Raw genomic sequence first — 21,223 nt, forward strand, 5'->3', positions numbered from 1 at the left:
TCTTGATTGCAAATTAAGAGCCTGGTTCGATGTAAAATCTTCATTCCCCCAGATATAATGAAGATAACACTTTGTTAAATTTATGTTTGTGTGTGAAGTTTGAGCTCGAAGTGTAGGTGCCAGTTGAATTGGAATTATGGCCCATGGGATGTGCGTGTTACCATGATAAGGCACACTGTCAGTTGACTGGTGCCATGGTCGAACATGCCTGTCCATCAAATTCTTGACTTCTTATGCAGGGGTAACAAACAGGTGACAAATGGTGCGGGTGGCTTTGTTGAGAGTGGACCCCCTGCGCATTCAAGTGAGAGCCCCTATTGTTTGATACAGAAGAACTGCTGCTGTACAGAAGTCCACCTTTGCGTGAAGTCATTGTACTGCCACAGAGCCATGTACTTAGTGACCTCTTCAATGCTTTACAGTAATGGGGTTCGTGGGTGGCCTTGTAACCTTAAGGCATCACATGTGCAGGTAGAGTTAAGAAGTAACCAGTGTGAATGAACGATGAAGCTCTGTTGTGTAGCATACAAAGCCGGTTGCCGCTCTGGATCACTGAAGACTTTGCCTGGTTAAAGGCCTGAGGATAGTACCTCTACAAAAGATGGGAGAATCCTTCAGCTGCATTTCATTTCCTTGTATTCCAAGTGTAGCCCCAGCTTCGAAAATACAATGGCTGCCACAGATCTTGCTCCTGTGCTGTTATTGTGGTGTCATTTTTCTCTGCTTACTAAAGCCTGATTTCCTGCTCTGCCTTTATTATGGATGAGGTCATTCTGGATCGGCAGAAGCCAGGAAGAGAGATGTAGTGGTCGAGCAAAAATGATAAATGTCTCCTCTGTGCCACTGTATAAATGTGGCGCTCTGCAGTAGATTAGCCTGATGGGATTGCTCACTCCTTGCATGCTGGTGTGCTGACTCAGCAAATGGATTTCGGTGCTTTAAGGCTACAGATCCCCGGGGAGTGAAATAAGGCCAGGAATTGCATCTAGAAATATACGCTTAGGTACACGTTCAAGAGAAGTGTGGGCCTTTGAGGTTGTGCAGCGCATAGAGGTCACGTGATGATATCTAAGGACTCCTCCATGTGTAGAAAGTGGAGGTGCCACCCACACATGGTATATAGCTTCAGACATCACGTTAGTGGTCATTGGAGAGCAGTGGCAGCTGCCAGGCCTGCTTTACAGAGCTTGCACTCTGGCGCACTACCCACTATTGCTTCGGCTCCAGTAGTCCGCAAGATGGCCGCGCTGACTCAGGCACCTAGTGTTGTGACTTCGAGCACAGGTTTAAATTCCAGCAAGCTTCTTTCTGTCTGTCCTGGGGTGCTAAGACAAGAGTCGGTTATTGTTGCTAGTACGCGTGTAACATCATTTGTTGATGATAATACCTGTACATTGTGCAGAGCATTGCGAGCAAATTTGGAAAAGTTTGCGACATTCATATAATGGGATATGCGCAAATTTGACAAGATTTCACCTTTGCTGAAACATTGTTTCCCCTTGGCCTAGTAAGGCTCTATTCATTTTGGCGTCTTTAGGTGTTTTAGAATTTGTGGTTTTCAAATGTGCTGCTGCAGAAAAAAAAATTGGTCTTGGGAACAACATACACAGTATCCAAGTAGAGGTAGAGTCAGAAATGCATTTTTTCAAACGCCATCATCTATATTAATTAAACCGCATTCTGACGAGGACTAACAACTAATCCTCCTCCACAAAGTCATGGAAACTTGCGACCCTCCGAGCTAAGTCGAACCTCTAAAAAACAAGACCTATGGTGAATATACCGACACGCAGCATGCGGTGTTTTTTTTTTTTTTTTTTTTTTTTTAAATACTAGCCAGACCTGCCAGCTCCCGACTCCGCCTCTACGCAGGCGGATAGATGGATAAAGCACGTGGCCAGGATTCGACGCATGAAGCGTGACCCTACACTGCCACGAGGTCCGTCTGTTTCAACGTTCTGAGTGTGGAATCCAAGAATCTCTCCTTCCTTCGAAACTGCGTACTTCCTGTCGTATCTGGGTGACGGGGTGGCGTATCCTGGGTCCACAAGATGCCGACACGCACGCGCAAAAGCTCGCTCACTCTTTCTTATCTAAACTTCTACTCCCCTCGATGCTCCGGCCTCAAGAACGGGAAGTGAGAGCCCAGCAGGCAGTATGACCTCAGAGAAGAGGCCACACGCTGACGGGGCTTTCCTGCCTCCAGCTCTCACCCCACCCGCCAGGCCGCATCCCCTTCCTGTCCCTTGCGTGCCTTTGTGGCCTGGTATGCTCGTAAATAGAAGAGGAAGGTGGTTTCACAACCTTGCGGATCTTACGAAAGTGCCATGCTCTTAAGGGAAGATTGTTCAGTAGTACTGGCCCATTTTAGCCTAATTCCGGGTTCGAGTTTACAACGCTAATTGCTCTAACTCGAGCAAATGTGAGACCCATTGCATTGCAAATGCTTGTTGGCATTGCAGTTCGTGCTCTCGGTCAAAGGATGGTGGCATCACATGATGTCACTGTGTTATTGCACATTCCAGCTCCTAATGAACTTCTAAGACTGATGCATGAAATTAATCTCTCTGGAATCGAATCTGCGATGCATTGTCTGCTTCACTGCAGAGCCCGGTTCTTAATATAGAGCAGCACCTTCCTAAAATGAATTGCTGTCTTCAGCAATATCACAGTGCACAGTATCAATTTCTTGAAGTTCGAACAGCTCTACACAAAATGAATCCGTCACAAGAAAGACTACAGTGGTAAATCTGCATAACTGCAGATCTGCTTTCTCATGTACGTATAACTAGTCTTTAAAAAAAAAAAGTTCCTCACATTTTCTGTTTAATACCACTATGCACAGTAATCAGCATCATCGCAGATCAAGGTTCCTAAAATAGTTACCATCTTTGGAAAACAAACCACTCTTTTCAATAATATTTTGGAGCACAGTGATGATGTCATCATAGAACCTGGTTCCTTGTGTAGCAGTGGCACAGCTTTAAATTAGATGAAAAAGCATGGATGGATGCAATTCCTTCCATCACCACCACTTCATCACACACTCACTATCTCCCTTTCTCTCCCCCCCCCCCCCTTTCTCTCTCCTGCTTTCGCTCTCTCTCTCCCTCCCTCCCTCTTTCTCTCTCTCTTTCTTCCTCTCTCGCACGCTCTCTCCTCCCTCCCCCGTCAATGGTAATTACATTTGGCACATTTGTGACTATTGCTCCCTGTGCTCTGAAAAGAGGCTGAGGACTGGATGAGCATGTAGTCTGAACACATTTATGACCCACTTACTGGCACTGTAAGAAGCCTTCCCTGCCTTCAGCCTCAAGATGAGCTGTGTCATGATCACCCATTCACCCCCTGAAATCAGATCTCTTAGGGAACGATGAAAGAAGTAGAAATTGAACTGTTAACTGGATGCATCGCCTGAAAGAGAGAACCTAATGTTTTTACAGTAATTGTTGAGAAATCGGTCTGTATTTTTTCCCTATTTAATTAAGGGCATGAATGTAGGGCCTTTTAGGGGGCCTTTTCAAGGTCGGTTTTTAATTACTTGAGGGTCTAACACCTGGCAGGACCCACCCCACATAAAGCCTTGAGAACTATTCACATAAAATGAACCAATGTCTTTAGCAGCACTGTGATGGGAACGGTAGAGTTTGCAGGTCTCGATTCGTAAAACCACTGTTTTCAGAAATTGTGATACGCAGTCAACATCACACATTCTGGCTTATTTAGCAGTCATAGTACACAGAGTGATTTTTTTGTTTTGTGCTAAACTGTGATCATTGCGCTGAGTCACTGCAGTTCTCAAAGCCTTTAAGTAGTTTTGAAATTGGTGCATAAAATAAATTCCTGACCTGCTGCGGTGCATAGTACTGATGCGTATGGAGTTGTGTACTCTGCATAGCTGGGAGGCAAGTGTACACAGTTGAGGTGTCTTTATATTTTTGAAGTCTCTTCACACACAGCTAGCATACCGAGAAGCCTTTATGTCGGATGAGAAATACCTAAAGAGTTGTGGTTTGACTTCATTCTGAAAGAAAAAGGGTGTGTTTGATCTGTCGCAGGATTTTGTTCCGAAACGTGGGTGAGCAGCTTGAGACGGCTTGCCTTCTGCTATTAGTCTTGTTGGGCCTTTTGGCTTCCAATCTGGCCATCTAATTGCTTCTGTTATCTTGGCCTCGTGGGATGGTGGTGGTGCCAGTTCACAAAGTGACACATAGATTGATGCCTCATCACACAGCCACACAGAGAGGCATCATCACACAGTGTGCTGGATACCCTGACAGAAGGCATTTCCAGCTCAGGTTTGAACACGCTGCACATTTGGGTTCCAATGAATTCCTCCCCAGGGTATGGAAGTGGGTGTCAGGTGAGTTTCTTACTGCTCTGGGAGGGTAACTGTGGCAATTTAGGAAGAGCATAAGGTCCAATTCCCCCCTTGGCATGGCCACCTCCCACCCCCCTTCTTCCTGTATACTCCGGCAGTAATGTTCTTAGGCTGGCAGGGCTGATGATAGAAGTATTTCTTTCCAGGGTCAGACTGGCCTTTAGGGCAGTCTGGCTGAGCCAGAAGGGCTGGTCTGACAGGTTATTATGGCATGTGGCCTTTTTTGTTTTTACTGATAGTGGGCCTGATTTATAGCCTGGTGGGTCGGTTTTTACTGTAGATTTTTCTGATAATGCCATAAACATTCCCTGGTGTGCACGCAAATTGATGCAGTCTTCCATGCCTTGTAAACCACCTAAAACGCTTGTCTTAGGTCAAAACTCACCCAATTTGCAAATGTGCTTTTTTTTTTTTTTTTAAAAGCTATCTGATTGCTAGTGGCAGCCACTTTTATTTTGGTACCAGTGCCAATTTTGTGCCCCACTCTGAACCTGCGTCATTAAAACTATGAGCTCCGAGCAGTGCATGTGATGCTGTTCACTGGAGTTAAATGAGTGGTGGGTGTCCCTGCAATCAGACCCGAGGCATAATGCATATCCCTATGGTGCAAGGGGCCCAACCGTTAAAGGAGGTCCCCCATTCAGCCCAAGGCCAATGAATATCTGTAGGATATGGAAGGATCAAGAGCCCTCACATTCCCCTCGGGGGTATCATTATTATGCATTATGGCAATGAAGCAGGCTGTTTTCATCAGAAGGGTGGATAAATGGAGATATAAAAGTGTAGATACAATTTAGAGTACCTGTTTGCTCCTGAGAAGTGCTGGTACTCTCCCATTAAATGTATTTCAGCGGTGCTGAGAAGTGCAGGTACTCGGTACCAGATAGGACCCGCCCCTGTAAAGCACTGGCTTTAAGGTGGTTCTGAAGTCAAGGAAGCTGAGGCTTTTATTTGTGAATGAATAGTAGCTGGTCACAATCTGCCTGAGCTTTTTGGCACCAGTGGTCCTGACAGAGAGGTTTTTTTGAATGGTGAATCCACATTGTGTTCGCGGCACGTCCTGGTCTTCTTGGGGGGGGGGGGCAGTTTCAGATAGGCCCACGATGACAAAACACAGAAGGCAAAAAGGCAGTCTTCAAATCAGCTGTTGATGTTGTTTCACAAAACTGTCATGTCTCTTTCTGCGAATTTCATGGAGAGCCATTGCATATTTCAGTTCCCTAAGCAGTTTTCGAACCCACACACCCACAGTGCTTTGTGGCCATACTAATAGCAACAAAGCACTAGCCACAGCTAGTGATGGAAATGCGGTGTCACTGTGGAGGGAAATAGCACTTTCCTAATTTATGTCTAAATCTGGCGCTGAACGTGATTCTAGCTGCACCACACACATCAGCGCCTGCTAGGGTTGCCCACCTATAGGAAAACAGGACTTCTGCTGATGTGTTCAGGTCTCTATGACCCTACCTTGTCTTCAGGCCTGGAAACCTCTTCTTCGGTAGGGTCAGAAAACATCTGTCCTTACACGCCTGCGGCTGTTCCGTCCTCAGAGCTCAGTATCTAACTGGCTTGGTTAAATAAAGTGCCAAGGATGGCGACGCTAATGTACCCAGTGACCTGCAAGCCACCCTGCCACACGAAGCGCTTCTCAGCAGCCGGTTACAGCCGCGACTTCCCCTGCACCGCTATTTCTTGCATTGGCTTGGAGGCATTAATACACATTACCAGAAAATCCCGCTGCTCCGAGTCCCTCACGTGTGGCCTACTCCAGAATTTAATTTCCTATTTTCATTTATGTTGTGTTACATTCCCATCATGTCACAGTGGGAGGTGGACTCGCTTAAACCCCTCGAAAAACAGCTTTAGCATCTATAAAACCCCAGGAATGCAACACAAACTAGGGAGAGTCGCTGGAGAGGTGGAAAGCCCATGGCTGGCTGCCTTGAGCGGACCCTGCCTGGGCATGTCTGCGCGGGGCGGACTCGCTCGCAGAAGGATTTCCCGGCACATTGCGGCCTTGGAAGAGAAGGAAAACCTGAACGCTCAGTACGCCAGCCTCTTCGGGCTTTAGGGGTTTAGAGCCGGAAGCTCCAGCGTCTGAACACTGGTGTCTGGAGAAAGACAGAAGCTGTCCTTTTAGGCTGCTTTTAGTTACCGTATTCTATGTTAAAGGCAAGCCTCCCTCAAATCGACCCTCCGCATCACATCGTGGCTCGTATCATCATCCCGCTTGGAGTCTTGCGCATATATTAACTCGAGATTTATCAGAGTTAATGTATGTTTTGCTGACAATCACGTTCAGAAACACAGGGCCGTAATTGCGTCTTTGTTTCCGAGCTCTGATCTCATCAAAACATGCATTAATTCTGCGATATTTCGAGTTAATGTATGCGCCCAAGACGCGAAAGGAAATGCAAATGCGTTTTAAGGCATGGGCAAAGTGGGCAGTGACCCAGGGCCCCAGCATTCCAAGGGCCCACCTGATAGGCTCTGTTTGTTCTCGAATGATTATTGAACATACCTTGATTTAAATACCGTTTTATTTTAATGCATTTTTAATACAGGTAGTATGTGGGAGCTTTTTACAAACATTTTGAAGAAACATGTTGTTTTTCAACACCACGCAACATCCGTAAAAAGGTTGCTTTCAGATCGAAATGGGACTCCACGAATGATAAACGGGAGATGGGGGCTCACAGAGATTATTTGCAATAAAATCAATGAGCTGCTGCTGGATTACACGATTGGAAACACGTGGTACTAGAATTTGGAGCAGTGCGCTTGTGCGCTATCAATGACCTCGCCAAAGAGGATATGAACGAGTTGTAATTGGATCGTAAATGCAAAGTTGATCCGTAGAGGGCCCCCCAAAATACGTTTGGCTAAGGGCCCCCAAAATTCTTAAAATGCTCCTGAAGAAATGCACAGATCTCTTCTCTGGCACAGCGTGCAACATAGAACCATGGCGTGGCTCCAGATATCTAAGCAGTCTTACAATAGTATGTGAAATCAGTGAAATATAGGTCCATAGGGCCTTCTGTGGACGTCAAGCAATAGAGCCAGGAGTAGCATTGCTTTGCTTTGTGGTGCCTCTGGCAGTGTGCTTGCCATCCCTGGTCTATGTATCATCAGGGTAACCCTAGGACAGAAAGCAAACAAATGAATGAGCCCTGTTGACTAGTTTCCAATCCCTGCGTTCTCCTCGGAAATATTTAGCGAATAGGAGGCCTTCAAGGGATTAAGGATGGGAAAAGGGGTCAGTCAGGCCCAAGGGGCGCTTAACACCACTCCTGCTTCCAGGGGCTTTTTGCACGTGTTCCATAGGTCTCAAAGCAGAAATGCAAAAAATAAGTGCTGCGTAGAATGCTTGAATTAATATACCCACTTGTAATTCAGTGCCACTTTCCAGGCCATTGTTTTTTGCTCACTGTGCTACTCCAGAAAGAGCGCAGTCAGGCAAATCAGACTTGGTTGTGTAGGAACAGTCCAGCTCTAAGTATTTGACCAATACTCTACACAGGAACACAAGCAATCCCAAAATGGATCGGACTCGTTGAGCCTCAACGGTGAGTTGCAGATTCAGTCTGATGCATGCTAGTGAAATAGCCCCTCAGCTGGGTAGTAACAATAATAATTAGGGTGTATCAGGTCCCAGCCACCCCTGGCCCCAGTACCACTGCACCTGATAACTACCCTAGGCATTTTATTTAATCGAAGAAAAGGAAGATAATTTTTGGGAAGTGAACGGGAAGCTGGTCTTTGAGGCAGTCCTTCTTTTTTTTTTTTTAGCTGAAGTGGGAGAATCCATCTCCAGACTTTACCCCCCCCCCCCCCCCCCCCCCCCCCACCAACCCCTCCATCACTATTCAAACCACAGCATGAATTGTGGAGCTGATGACCCCATTGTTTCAGACATGCAGCAGCATTTGTTTCTGGCAACATGCTGTCATCTTTTGGTTGGACACTCGAATCCTATAGCAGCTCAGAAGGGCATGTTTGTCTTGTACAAAAATGGTAACTTCTTGGTGGGAAGGCCGAGAATGTTGCATCGCTTTTGGAAAATCCACAGTAGTGTTTTTTTTTTTTTTTTTTAAGGCTGAGGCCTTGTTTTTTTTATAACTGCAGATCCTACAGATAGACATTTTTACAGGATGTGCTGAGTTTTGAGTTCACTGTACTGGCAGCTCTGATGCACACAGAGGATCAAGTATGTGTGTGCCATTCCCAACAGGTGCCCACTCCTTGAGAAGTAGAACGTAGCCCATTTTAACTTGCCAAATCTACACTTTAGTGTGGCAGAGCTACCGATTTCTGGGCAAAGTCATTAGCTTGTGGTTATTGTGCTGTAACCTACCACGCTTTGGAGCAGAAAAATCCTGTGCTGACAGGTACTGAAACACATGCTCCAGCAGTGTAAAAGTACAGCATGGGTTGGTAGCCCCTACACAGTGATCTAGATACTCGCCACGGTCTCATAATCTGTGGGTCCAGACAAAGGAAGCAGGCCAAAGCTCTGTAATATTTTTTAACTTTGTTTTATGATTTGTATAGCACTGGCTTGTGATAAGAAGCCACTTTGTGGTGCTAAGTCTTTCAAGAGTGGAGGGTTTACTTCCTTCGGGACGTAATTTACTAAATCGGTTTTTTTTTGCACATCAGCAAAGTGGGAATGTCCCTCCTGTGAATTATGTTGCTGTTCTTCGTAGTATGTAAGGTATTTGATACAGCTCCAGTGAGCTGAACGAGCTGTACATCGAGCAACTAAAACGTGCTGCAGATAGAACTGCATTTTTGTATGGTGTGGAAATATTCTTGAAACCAGGATCCCATAGGAAGGCGCATGGGGACAGGTAAATGTGGCAGTACGAGACTGCAGTAGTACTTTTAATTTGATTTCTAATGTAAGGTGCAGGCGAGGGATCGGCTTGCAACGAATCACTTTGTGTTTGTCTGTGTGCCAATCTAGGGTTTACAACTCCAGCTTCTCAGATGCTGGATCAATTCTCAATAGAAACTATTTTTGGGACGGACGGGTCGACCTCTCCGTGTAACTATGTATGATTATAAGAAATGCATATGTAATTCCTCTCTTCGCCACAAAGCGTCGCTGTTGCATCAACGTATATTAGCTTTGAAATTCAAGTTGCTGCAGGAATCGTTACCAGCCCTTCCGGCTCAAACGCTTGATGGATTTTCCTCTCCCACGTGGCAGCGCACAAAAGCTCAGATCCGGCCCCGTGTAAAGATTAGCCGGTCTGACTGGCTCTGTTTACCGTGGCTGCTGAGCCGAGATAGCGCTGGCTGGCACGGACATGCCAGGTGCCTGTCTAAGACAGGAGGCCTGTTCAGTGTTGCCTTGGGTGGGGCGAGCAAAGTCTACGTGTTGTGGGTAGGAGGGAAGCACCCTTGTGTTACTGCCAGAACAGGTCTGGTAGTGCATGAGAGCTCTGTAACTTGTGTTTTTTGGTGGTAGTGGGGGGTGGAGAAGGAGACGCTGGATAAAGGCAACATCTGCAACCCTCTAAGCTGGATCTGCCCGGGATTTCATTTCCGCCTCTGGTTGGGATCTCGCTGTAGTGATGTAGCGCTTAGTATGTGCCACAGATGTTTCGCAGGAAAACTTAGATTTGGGATGTAGTATGAAATGCCACAACTGAATTCGGGTTATGCAGCTGCGGGTTTACAAAATGTCTAATCCATTTGTATAGCTCATAAGCCTGTGGACTCTGAGGCTTTTGCTTACATCGGCAAGTGGTTCCAGGTTATGTGTGCGCGCGCACTACTAGGTTTGTGTATTACTGTAAATGCCAGTGTAAAAAAGGTGTACCATTTTATCGCAGTGCAGAAAACAATGCTTAACGCATCACTGATTCATGGATATTTATTTATTATGGTAAAGTTGGAGTTGGGCATCATGCCCCTCTCGAGGCTTTCCAACTCGTGATTCACGGCCCCTCCTTGTATTCAAGAAGGGTAATAAATAGTGTTACACTTTGAGTATCTGCATGTGCACTGTGTGTACGCCATTTTTTTTTTGGCACTTTTATTTGGCGCGAACACGACCCGAAGGGATTGGAACGCCTTACATGAGCACCAGTCACATTAAACAAGGACACATTCATTTTTAGGTAAGCAGGGGGAGATTAAGTGATTTGCCCAGAATCACGGGATGTTGAGCCAAAGACTCGAATCTGGTTCTCTAGCTCCATAGTCAACAGCTCTGGCACTTACCACACAGCCTAATACATTTGTACCAATAAGTAATTATTTAAAGCTACTATACTAATAAACAAGTTTTAATTACTAAAGTGAAAAGCTCAATTTTTAGTTTATTACCCCAATTGTGCAAACAGTACATACGAAAAACACAGATTGATGTTACAATTGCTCGAAACAAGGAAACAGTTCTCCAAATAGTCACATGCCTCTTGAATTAGATTTTATCGTAATGCACGAATGTAACACATGGCATCCTGGTTTATTATACTCTGCACATCTGCATACAGTTTTAGCTTATTTCCATTGCCGAGTGCGTGGCAGGACCTGAATCTCAAGAGGTGTTTTCTTGAGTGCAAAAAGTTAAATTGAACATGGTGTATAAAATACAACAGACCAAAGCATGTAATGTGTTTGTGATGAGTATTGGAAGTTGTGCAAGCAGAGAAAGACACGAAGCCCTTCTGAATGTCAATCAGATTTCACAAATCAATTTCTGAGTCACCTATCAGGTGATATAGATAAAGGAGGATGTGAGTACCCGTTGTCAGCGACAGGTGAGGCCTAACCGATACTACTAGACATAGGTCACATATATTATTTTATGTAGATATGTAAGTTACTGCTTTTGACACAGAAATCCTTTTGTTACTTGCCATTATGTAAGTTACAATCCCTCTAATGTAGCACAATGAGATATGAACTGGCCTCACAGAGCTCCATGGAAACTAAGGCATGGGTTTAGAACCTTATTGTTTTTTCCCCTCAATCTGTTATTATTCCAAGGTTGCTAAAAGGGATTCCTTTGGGTAGTAATAAAGTCTTATTAGTACGGACACCTCAACCACTGTGATATGTTTAAATCTTGACTTTGTGTTTCTCTCAACCATGCACTCCTACCATATAGCGCATACCAGTAAGGGTGATGTTTGATTCCTACATTTTGTAACCCTTATTGTCGTATGTAACATTTCCTATACACTGCTCTACTCGCTTGTGTGATAGTGTTTCTGTATTAAGTGTGTGTGTAATGTAAGCTAATTAGAAATACATACATTGAGTTGAGTGACACTACAGAAAATATTAAAAATAGTAAATAGTGTTTAAATGATTGTTGTGTATATCCTCATACAGATACGTCGGACATTCTTATAGTACATTAATATCTTTTACACACAAGGGTTGAACAATATCAAAATCCTGCCTCTACGACATAATTTCTCTTAAGCATTTGTGAAGTGATTACAAGCTGTGTACCTTTGTTTCCGTCCTTTGCATTGGCATCTAGGTGTTCAAGAAAGCGCCTAGCCAGGATGAGACTTCAAGAAAAGGAGGGCTGCTGACCCTTTCAGTGAAGCCTTTGTGTTGGGCCCACCGACATTGAAAACTAGAAAGCCCAGGTTGCTTTTTGAAAGAGCAAACCGACAACATGAGGGCCCTGCTGCACGTGTCCCAGTGTCTGCAAATTACACTGACACAAATGCACCATACTTCATTGGAGCTAGCCTGGGTCCCAGCTACATCTCCATAATATCAGCCCAATCATATCTGGCTGGATCCCCATTCTTTATTGTACTGGTTCACAGCATTTTAGAGGACTGCTGCAGCTGGCTCATTGCACATGAAGTTAGTTGCTTAAATTGTGCTCTCAGCAGCCGCAATCTAAACCTTGTTGACAACAGTTTATACAGAAAAGAACGCTATTTCCTATGTCCGAAGCCCAGAGTGTAAGGTTAAATGTTTGTTCCACTAAGACCATAAGCTCCCGTTTCGGGTCAGTTGCCCAATCTCCACTGCATTGACAAAAGGTGAGCTCATCTCAGCCAGGCGTGTCAAGCCAGTAGCACCAGTCTTATAGGGCGCACTCAGCACATGTGCAGGACCGGGGTTAGTATTAGGACTCAGGCTGCAAGAGGCAAAATGCAGTAATGTATATTCCAGTGGCATAACACAAAATAATGGGCCCTCCTGCACAATGTGGAAACGGGCCCACAAGTCTCCCACATCTCACAGATATTTATTGGCATCAAGCTTGAAGAGTTAGGGGCACCAGAAGGCTTGCGGGGCCAGCTGAAAGGGCAGCAAGGGCCCACGTTACACGCCTGGTATAATCTTCTTCTCCTCTTTAACTTTTGGTAACTCCGAATTGAAATGCACAGCTTGGCAGAGGCCAAGAGACCACCCAAGAAAGGGCTTCATCAAGGAGTTCAACCTCTAATTTAAAGATTCAGTTTTGTGGTTTGAGGTGTAGAGAGAATCCAGTTAAAATAAAAAAGGTAGCATCGCAAGCCTTGCCCTGATTGTGTTGTTTTATTTTGCAGAGGAAAGATCTTTTCACATTGGGCCTCTGGTATGCCATGTCAAAGAATAATTTAAATTTGCTAGTCTAACCTCTGAGTACTAAATGTGCTGCCAGGTCACTGAACACAGTTTGCTGTACACACAATGATCTATCTTGTGATGCATGAGCCTCAACAGAATCCCATGTATAAATCACTACTTCATAGGAGAGCTGCCATTGTGTCCATTTCTTTGTGAGCATATCCTAATTTTGTACTCTGTACATGCTTGTACCATACAGGATAAAAAAACCTTTGCCCGAGCCTATTGATCTTACCTTTTGCCAGTGCTGTTGGCTGATGCTGTGCAGCATTGGCCAAAAAAAAGAAGAAAAACAAAATCATAATAATGCTGCTGCTACAAGTGTTGCAGGTGGCATTTTTTCATTTACCGATCTAAGATGGATAAGTATGTTAAAAAAAATACATATATATATATATATATATATACACATACATATGTAAATTACTGTTTAAGTAGTGCAAATATGCTTTCTATATAGTGGAGCTGCATGTCAGCAATATGCTGGTGGGTCCTCTAAAAAAATAAAATAAAAAAACGGACTGGGGAGGATGAGGTGCAATGGAGAATACGCTGGGGATAAGTGGCTGGGAAAACCACAGGAAGTGACCAGGGTGGAAGGTGGCAGTAGAGATGCTTGAGACGGAGTATAGGGAGGCCCAAAAAAATAATAATAAAGCCAGTGAGGGCTGGGGAAAGCAAAGAACGGGCTTAAAGGTGAGTGATGAGGGTTTAACAAAGGGCTTATGTTTGGAGCAGGGAAGCAGCACGTGAGGGAGAGAGCTACAACACACATGCACTCTCATGGAGTACTGAAAGAAAAATAAAAAGTAGTTCCTTAAATGTGGGCAGTGGAAGGATGTGGGTCATCCAATCAAAAGGATGGCAAAAAGGTTTTGATTCAAGGGAAGGACAAACAGTTTGGGAGGGACCAAAGCAAGCTGGACAAGGAAAGCCATTGAAGAAAAAGCAAGCAAATAAGAGTGACAACAAAGGAAACCAATAGTAAGCTATGGGTTGAATTGAAGAACTCTGGTTTTAGTATAGTCCGAGTTGGGTTTTTGATTAATAGACAGCTAAAAGATGTGTGGTAGATGAGGCCAAGTGACAAGGCGGCACCCTTCTTTTGGCATCTGCACTGTGAAAACAAATATCTCCATTGCCCAGGTCTTTGTTCTATGAGGCTGAGACTCTCTATCACCAGTCTCTGCTTTGTGAGGATGGAAATATTCTTGAACCCTGCTGTGTGTTCTGTGAGGAGGACACTGTTCCTAGTCACTCTGCTTTGTGAATATGAGACCATGGACCTAGCTGGCGATGTGCCTGTATGGGTGAAAGAGAAACACCTGTTTCTTGTCATTGATGCCTGAGAATGGTACTCCTCAGATGCCTGTTCCTCCACTTTCTAAGAATGAGGCACCCCATGCACATTTTCTGTGATCAGTTTCCTGTTTCTCTGCTCTGAGAGTGTCCTACTTAAGCCCCTGTCATGTGAAAATGATCCACGTAGTTGCCAATTTCTCTGCTCTGTGACAGTCTCAAGTTCTGTCTCTCTGCTCTTTGAGAATGGGTCACTCTAGAGACAGTTTTTACATCTGGTTTGAAAGTGCACCTGTGAATACCTGCATTCAATATATTTCCTTTTCAAGCCCTGCTCACTCCTCTAAGCATTATTAGATTCTGTATGTGTACACTGCTATAAGTAGCGTGAGATACACAAGTGTGTGAGTATGTACACCAAAATAAACACTAGGAGAAGCCAATGCCTCACTGCATGAGGCAGTGACTTAAGGAGGGCCCGTGGGCATGGGTAGGTCACCATCACTATCATACTTGTCAATTAAATTGCTTTCCGAGAACAGCTGCTAACTAGTGCTATGTGCAACATATAAAAACGTGCCTCCTTCACTTTTCAGTCTGCCCTCCTAAAAACCGGGACATGAGCCAAATGTGTTGAAATCTACGGGGACAGCTACTGAAAAACAGGAACTGTCCCGGCAAATCCGGGATGCTTGGTCACCCCACCTCTGGAAAATGCAAGGGTGGCTCAGTGACCAGTCCACCTACGCATTACAGGGAAAATAGTGTTTGTGTGTGTGTATGTAGATATATATGCTGTTTTGGTAATGATGGTACCCTGCTTCTGTGTGTCACAGTGATCATGAGGAGGTTCCTTGCATGTGTGTATACAGAGCTACAAGAAGGAGGGCTTCTGCTTACTGATGTGACAACAATAGGTTTCATGTGTACCCTTTGTAATAGAAGGTCAATGGTGGTTCAGTGCGGTTGATATCTTGTAGATGTGCTTGTCCACGCCCACTTTACTGTGACAGCAGTAAAGTTTTACCCCTCTATAAGAATGATGTTTGTAATGTTGTAAGCCAAAGCAGGGTGTTGTAGACTCAACCTCGGCCTCGTATAACCCGTTGGTTTCGCCCACAGTCATATGACAAAGGGCAGTCCCATGCCAGATCAGGACTTGTGTATGCATGGTGTATTTCCTCAGTGGTGAGAAACAGGGTCACAGCTCTCCATTGCGACCCTGCCCATCGGCCACACTCGATCCTGGTAAGCCATACAGATCGCAGCCCCACTTCTCACAGCCCCTACCCCCACTGCCTCCTACTCTGTTCACTTCACATGCTCAGCAAGCAGAATTTTTGGAACCTTCTGGACCTAGGGAATGGCCCAGGCTTATGCCACTGCCCCACCTTAGCCCTGTTACTTTGAGGCCATCGGTCCCCAGCCCACTGCAGCTCTCCAAAGAGGGGGGGGGGCAGCAAAAGGGCCCCACCTATTCCCCTTGAAACAGTGAAAGGGCCTGTCTTGTACCCCCAACACAATCCGGCCTGCCTGCGATTCACATACACATAGCATGTGCCTAGCTGCAGTCACCCAAGGACTGCAAGTGGCCTATGCCCTATCAGATTCCTCTGCTGCCAACACATATCTCCATAGCTTGGGAGATAACAAGAAGTACCACTGCCTTCCCCTGCCCTGGACAGACCACCGCTGGAGCTACCACCCTGTCCGTATCACCACTTGGTGCAGCCAAGAAAGACAGCAGAAAGCTGATAAAAAACACACCACCACCCGCTCACCCCCACCTGTGACACTGACGACACAATGACAAGCACCAAGCACTTGTGCACATTGCATCCATACCCACCATCGAACCTCTCGCTCTCTGGTACACCATCCTCACAAATCACCACATTGGCAACATGGGTGGACCGTCTGGAAACATACATTGCAGCAGTCCGACTTGAGGAGGACAGGCAGCGACCCATGCTCCTTCATCGTGGTGGTACCACCATCCACAAACTATCCAAGATGTTAGGTGAAGCCCACCCTCAATAAACCTATGCCATGCTCAAGATGACCCTCACTGCTCATTTTGCACCCCACCCAATCCTGTCTGTCAGCGGTTCCTGCTCAGACAAACAAGACAGACGCTTGAAGAGTCGGTGGACAAATTTTATGCCAGGCTCTGCGAACTAATGAGCACATGCAGCCTCCCCAACTAGCAGGACTAAATTCATGCTCGGTTCATCTGGAGCTGTGCATCAGCAAAACTCCGTGAGCACATCCTACAGGTGCCTTGCATGAAGATGGCAGACATCCTCAACATGGGCAGATCAAAGGAACAGTCAAAATTGCAAGCTGCGACTACGGAAGCCACACTCCAGCTGGCCATCAAGGCTAAACCCATCAATTAAGTGAGTGCCACCTCGTTGCCTCAAAGCAGGGAGGACCACCATAAAACACCAAAGGCCGCCAGAAAATGCAGGTGGTGTGGAGGACCAGCCCCACACAAAGGAGACTGTCCAGAAAACGAAAGAAAATGCTCAGCATGCGGCAAAATGACCCACTATACCAAAGTATGTCGATCATCACCCTTGGAAAAGGGTCCAGAAAGAAAACAGCCAACCGAGTGGATATTGAGTCCGTGCTAGAGGATGACAACGACTTGGATGATGATGAGTCATAAGGTACGGTTCACGTAATTCACACCCTGGAACCGAAACCAGGTTGCATCTGCCGTACCCCCTGGTGCCAAGTCATTGTCAACTGACAAACATTAGTGGCGCTTATTAACACAGGGGCCTCAATTAACATCCTACCCCTGATTCTATACAAGGAAATGGCCTCCCAACCAGCACTGCACTCCACCACCAACAGAATCTATGCTTATGGTACCTCCATGAGCCTCCCGCTGGCAGGTGTCTTTACCACCACCATCAGTCACCAAGGGCAAGCCACCAAAACGAAGGTCTGCATCACAGAAGTAGGGGTAGTCATGCTACTCAGCTGCCACACAGCAGAACAGCTACAGCTCATCTAGTTCGCGTTCGGGGTCCATGTCAGTGTTGTAAACCCCCTGGACGAATTCGACCAACTGTTCCAAGAGCATTGGATAATTCGAAGACCTGGCAGTCCACCTCCACACCGACCATTCGTGCAACTGGTTGCATTGCAGCATCGTCGAGTGGTCTTCCGCCTTCAACCTAAAGTGGAGGTAGAGCTGCTAAAATTGGAAGAAACCAACATCATCGAAAAAGTGGATGGACCAACGCCCTAATTGTCGCCCATTGTAGTTGCCTGCTAGCCAAAACAGCCGGGGAAAGTGTGCATATGCTTTGACATGAGGCTCCCGAACGCTGCTGTATAGAGAACGCTACATAATGCCCACTGTAGATGACATTGTGGGAGGGCTATCCGGCGGTTCTCAACAATGGATCAACGGTCGGGCTACCACAAATCCACCTAGCGCCCGAGTCCCAGAACATGACCATGTTCTTCACCCGCCTTGGCTTGCAATGATATAAATGCCTCAATTTTGGCATCTCTGGTCCCACTGCGTTGTGTCAGGACATCAGAGGAGTTCTGACGGGCCTCAAAGGCGTCTTGAATGTCAGTGACAACATCCTGGTCCACTCCCCTACCCTGGAATAACATCTCCACAGACTGAGCTCAGTGTTCCACCAGCTACAAAGCTGAGGACTTACCTTGCACAAGAAGTGTGAGTTCCTAAAAGAGGAGATATGTTTGTTTGAATACCGCTTCTCTGAGAAGGGCATCACCCCTGACCCTGCCAAGGTCCATGATATCCAGGCCGCACCTGCACACTTTATAGTCACCAGAGTGAGAAGTTTCTTAGGAATGGTTACATATTACTGCCATTTTATGCAGAACCTGACCCAACTCACAGAACCACTGTTACCTCACCAAGTCGTCAACTCCCTGGCGTTGGGGTCCTAACAAGAGAAGTATTTTCAAGACATAAAACGTGCCCTATCCGCTGACACCCCACTCACCTATTTCAACCCCAGTAATGACACAGAGCTTTCAGTGAATTCTAGCCTCACAGGTCTAGGAGCAGTCCTAACCCAGAGGCGGCAATGCCAAGAGTGGGCCGGCCCCCCATTGCCTATGCCAGTCATGCCCTGACCCTTACCGAGCTGTGATGCAATACAAATTGAGAACGAGGCCATGACAATCCACTGGGGCTCCAGATATTTTCACATCTGTCTGTATGGACACCCATGTACTGTCAGGCCCAATCACAAGCCTCTAATACCACTCTTTAAAGGCTTGGTGTCCAAACTCCAGCTGCAGATTGAGAAGTGTATACTCCAGTTTTAGAGGTATCACTTCTCCGTAGAATACCGGCCTGGAGCCCACAACCCAGCAGATTACCTCTCCCGACACCCCTGGCCCGCTACACTTTAGGAAGAACAAGAGGCCAAAGACGCCGAGGAGTAAGTGAGTGTCATCGTGGAAAGGCCACGCCCTCTCCCCATCTCACTGACTGACATCATCGTAGCCACCCAAGCTGGCAACTGTATCCAGAAGGCCATAGTGGCCACGAGGTCAGGAAGGTGAGACGCTATCATGCAACCCTGTATCAAAAGATGGCAGAGGCCCAGAGCATGCTCAAGTCACTAAATAAGGTGTGAGAGGAGCTCACCATCTCGGCAGATGGATGCCTGCTCATAGGACTCCAGCTTGTCATGCCAGCCAGCCTGACTTAGTGAATGGTGAACCTCATTCACAACACTAGGGAGTCAAAAAGACAAAGAATAGCCTGGGAAGCAAGGTGTGGTTCTCTAGCCTTGACGGGAGAGTCAAACAGACCGTCCAACTGTGCACTCTCTGCCAGGCCACAGGAAGAGATGATACCTCCTACCCCCATTATCACCGAGCAAACACCTGATGCCCCTTTCACATTGCCATCATGAATTGTGGCAGCCTGCCAGACGATAGACACCTTTTAGTGGTCATTGACAACTATTCCCGGTACCCAGAGGTTGAGATTGTGAAGGCCACCCCTGCATTAGAACCAATCCCAAAGCTGGAGAAGATTCTGGGCACACATGGCTTTTTCTGGGAACTATGTACTGATAACAGCCCATCTTTCAATGGACATAACTTGGCAAGCTACCTGGTGTTCAGAGGAACCAAACACCTTGTTGGTCTCAAGCCAACGGCAAAGTTGAGCACTTTCTGAGCACCATCCTGAAGACTATTCGCATAGCACAGGCAGAGCAGCGATGTGTGGAGAGTTCCAGCTTCACTTTTTTGACTTACTAATTCCACACTCTACCACAGGAGAGGCACCAAGCACCCTCTGTTTTGGGCGAAAGGTCATGGATGTCATCCTCCACCCTTCCATCTAGGAGCAAGCCCCTGTGCCACCCAACCGCGATCAAGCTCATCAGGAAGAACAAAACCGCCAAACATCTTGACGCAGGCTAGCAAAAGCCCCTAAACTCTCCATAGGGGACTGGTGCTCGTAAAGGACCGGCACCCCGTTGGCAAGTTCCAGCTTCCTTGCGAGCGATGGCTGTGAAAGGTCTCCAGGATCCACGGGGCAATGGTAACAGTCAACAGGGGCTGTGAGACTATCACGCAGAACATATCACACTTCAAACTGTTCAAGAGAACTCCCCGAGGTTTACCGGATTCCACAGATGGACACAAGCAGGAGGTCTCGGATGACCAAGAAATTACGGGTCCGGATTACCTTTGCCACGGTTTTCCCAAACCGCACCTGAACCTGCTGGACTATCTGCCACAGAGAGGATGAGATTGAACGATCCGGTACTGACCTACCTTGACATGATCAGTGTCTCCCGAAGTACAGCCTCCGGTGGAATCCGACGCCATCCCTACAGTTCCAGTACAATGAAATGGACTAGACGAGATAAGGGCAACCAGCCGCAGTGGTCCTCACTTTGAACCACCTAGCAACAAAATGTTTTTCGTTTGATAGGGTGCCTCAGGGGCTAATCTTATGTGACTCCGTGGTTGATTTTGCGCTCATATAGACCCTTTTAGTTCCACTGTTTTGTTTGGTTATAACAAAGGAGAAATATAATATTGTAGGCCAAAGGGGAGTGTTGTAGACCGCACCGCGGCCTCGTATCACCTGTTGGTTTCGCCCACGGTCACGTGGCCAAGGGCATGAATAAACGAAGTGGACATATGCAGTCCCGCGCTAGATCGGGACCTGGGTGTGCATTGTGTATCTCTGCGCAGCACGATCTGGGCCCCAACTAGCTACCCGTGTCCAGCACACAACAGGGCGTGTGCACACACTGCTGCAGTACCCATGGGTCCCTGTGTGTGCTGTATACAGTGCTAAGGGCACGTTATTTTTATGATGGGTAGAATAGGAGCCCGTCTGTGTACATTAGATGAGGAATATTGATTTCAGTAAATCGTGCACACCCCGAGCATGTGACACCCCCCGCGTCAGTAACTGTCGTTTCCCCGAGGTGTGGCTTCCTCAGCCATTCGGAGTCTGTAGCACTTTGTACTCGGGCGGTTTCCGAGACAAGGATTAGGCGGCCGTTGCTGACCTTGTTCACTGAGCGAAAGGTCACTGATGCAATTCTCAGCAGGCAAGGCAAGAGTTAAGAGGGACTGGAAGGCTGAGCAGATGAGATCTGTGCAGTCATGTGCTCTGCACGCTCGCGACCCCGGTGACCCCTGGCAGCGCTGACGGAGCAGACCGCTGCGTGCCAAAACCGGCGGGCTGCTGGAAGGCCGCGACTTCGCAGTTACAAAACTCGAACATGTAGGCCAGGCGCATAACACCGGTCCCTGCGACCCATGCGGTGCAGGGAGCGTCCTCCAGCCCCCCGACCCCTCCGTTCAGGCTAAGGTCGCCGGATATTCGTGATGTGTGGGTGCCTGCGGCCGAGAGCCCCATCACCCTGCGTTACTCCAATGTTACAGACAGACGCACCCCCTAAACCC

This window comes from Pleurodeles waltl, chromosome 9, assembly GCF_031143425.1.
Source record: "Pleurodeles waltl isolate 20211129_DDA chromosome 9, aPleWal1.hap1.20221129, whole genome shotgun sequence".
NCBI classification, from domain to species: domain Eukaryota; kingdom Metazoa; phylum Chordata; class Amphibia; order Caudata; family Salamandridae; genus Pleurodeles; species Pleurodeles waltl.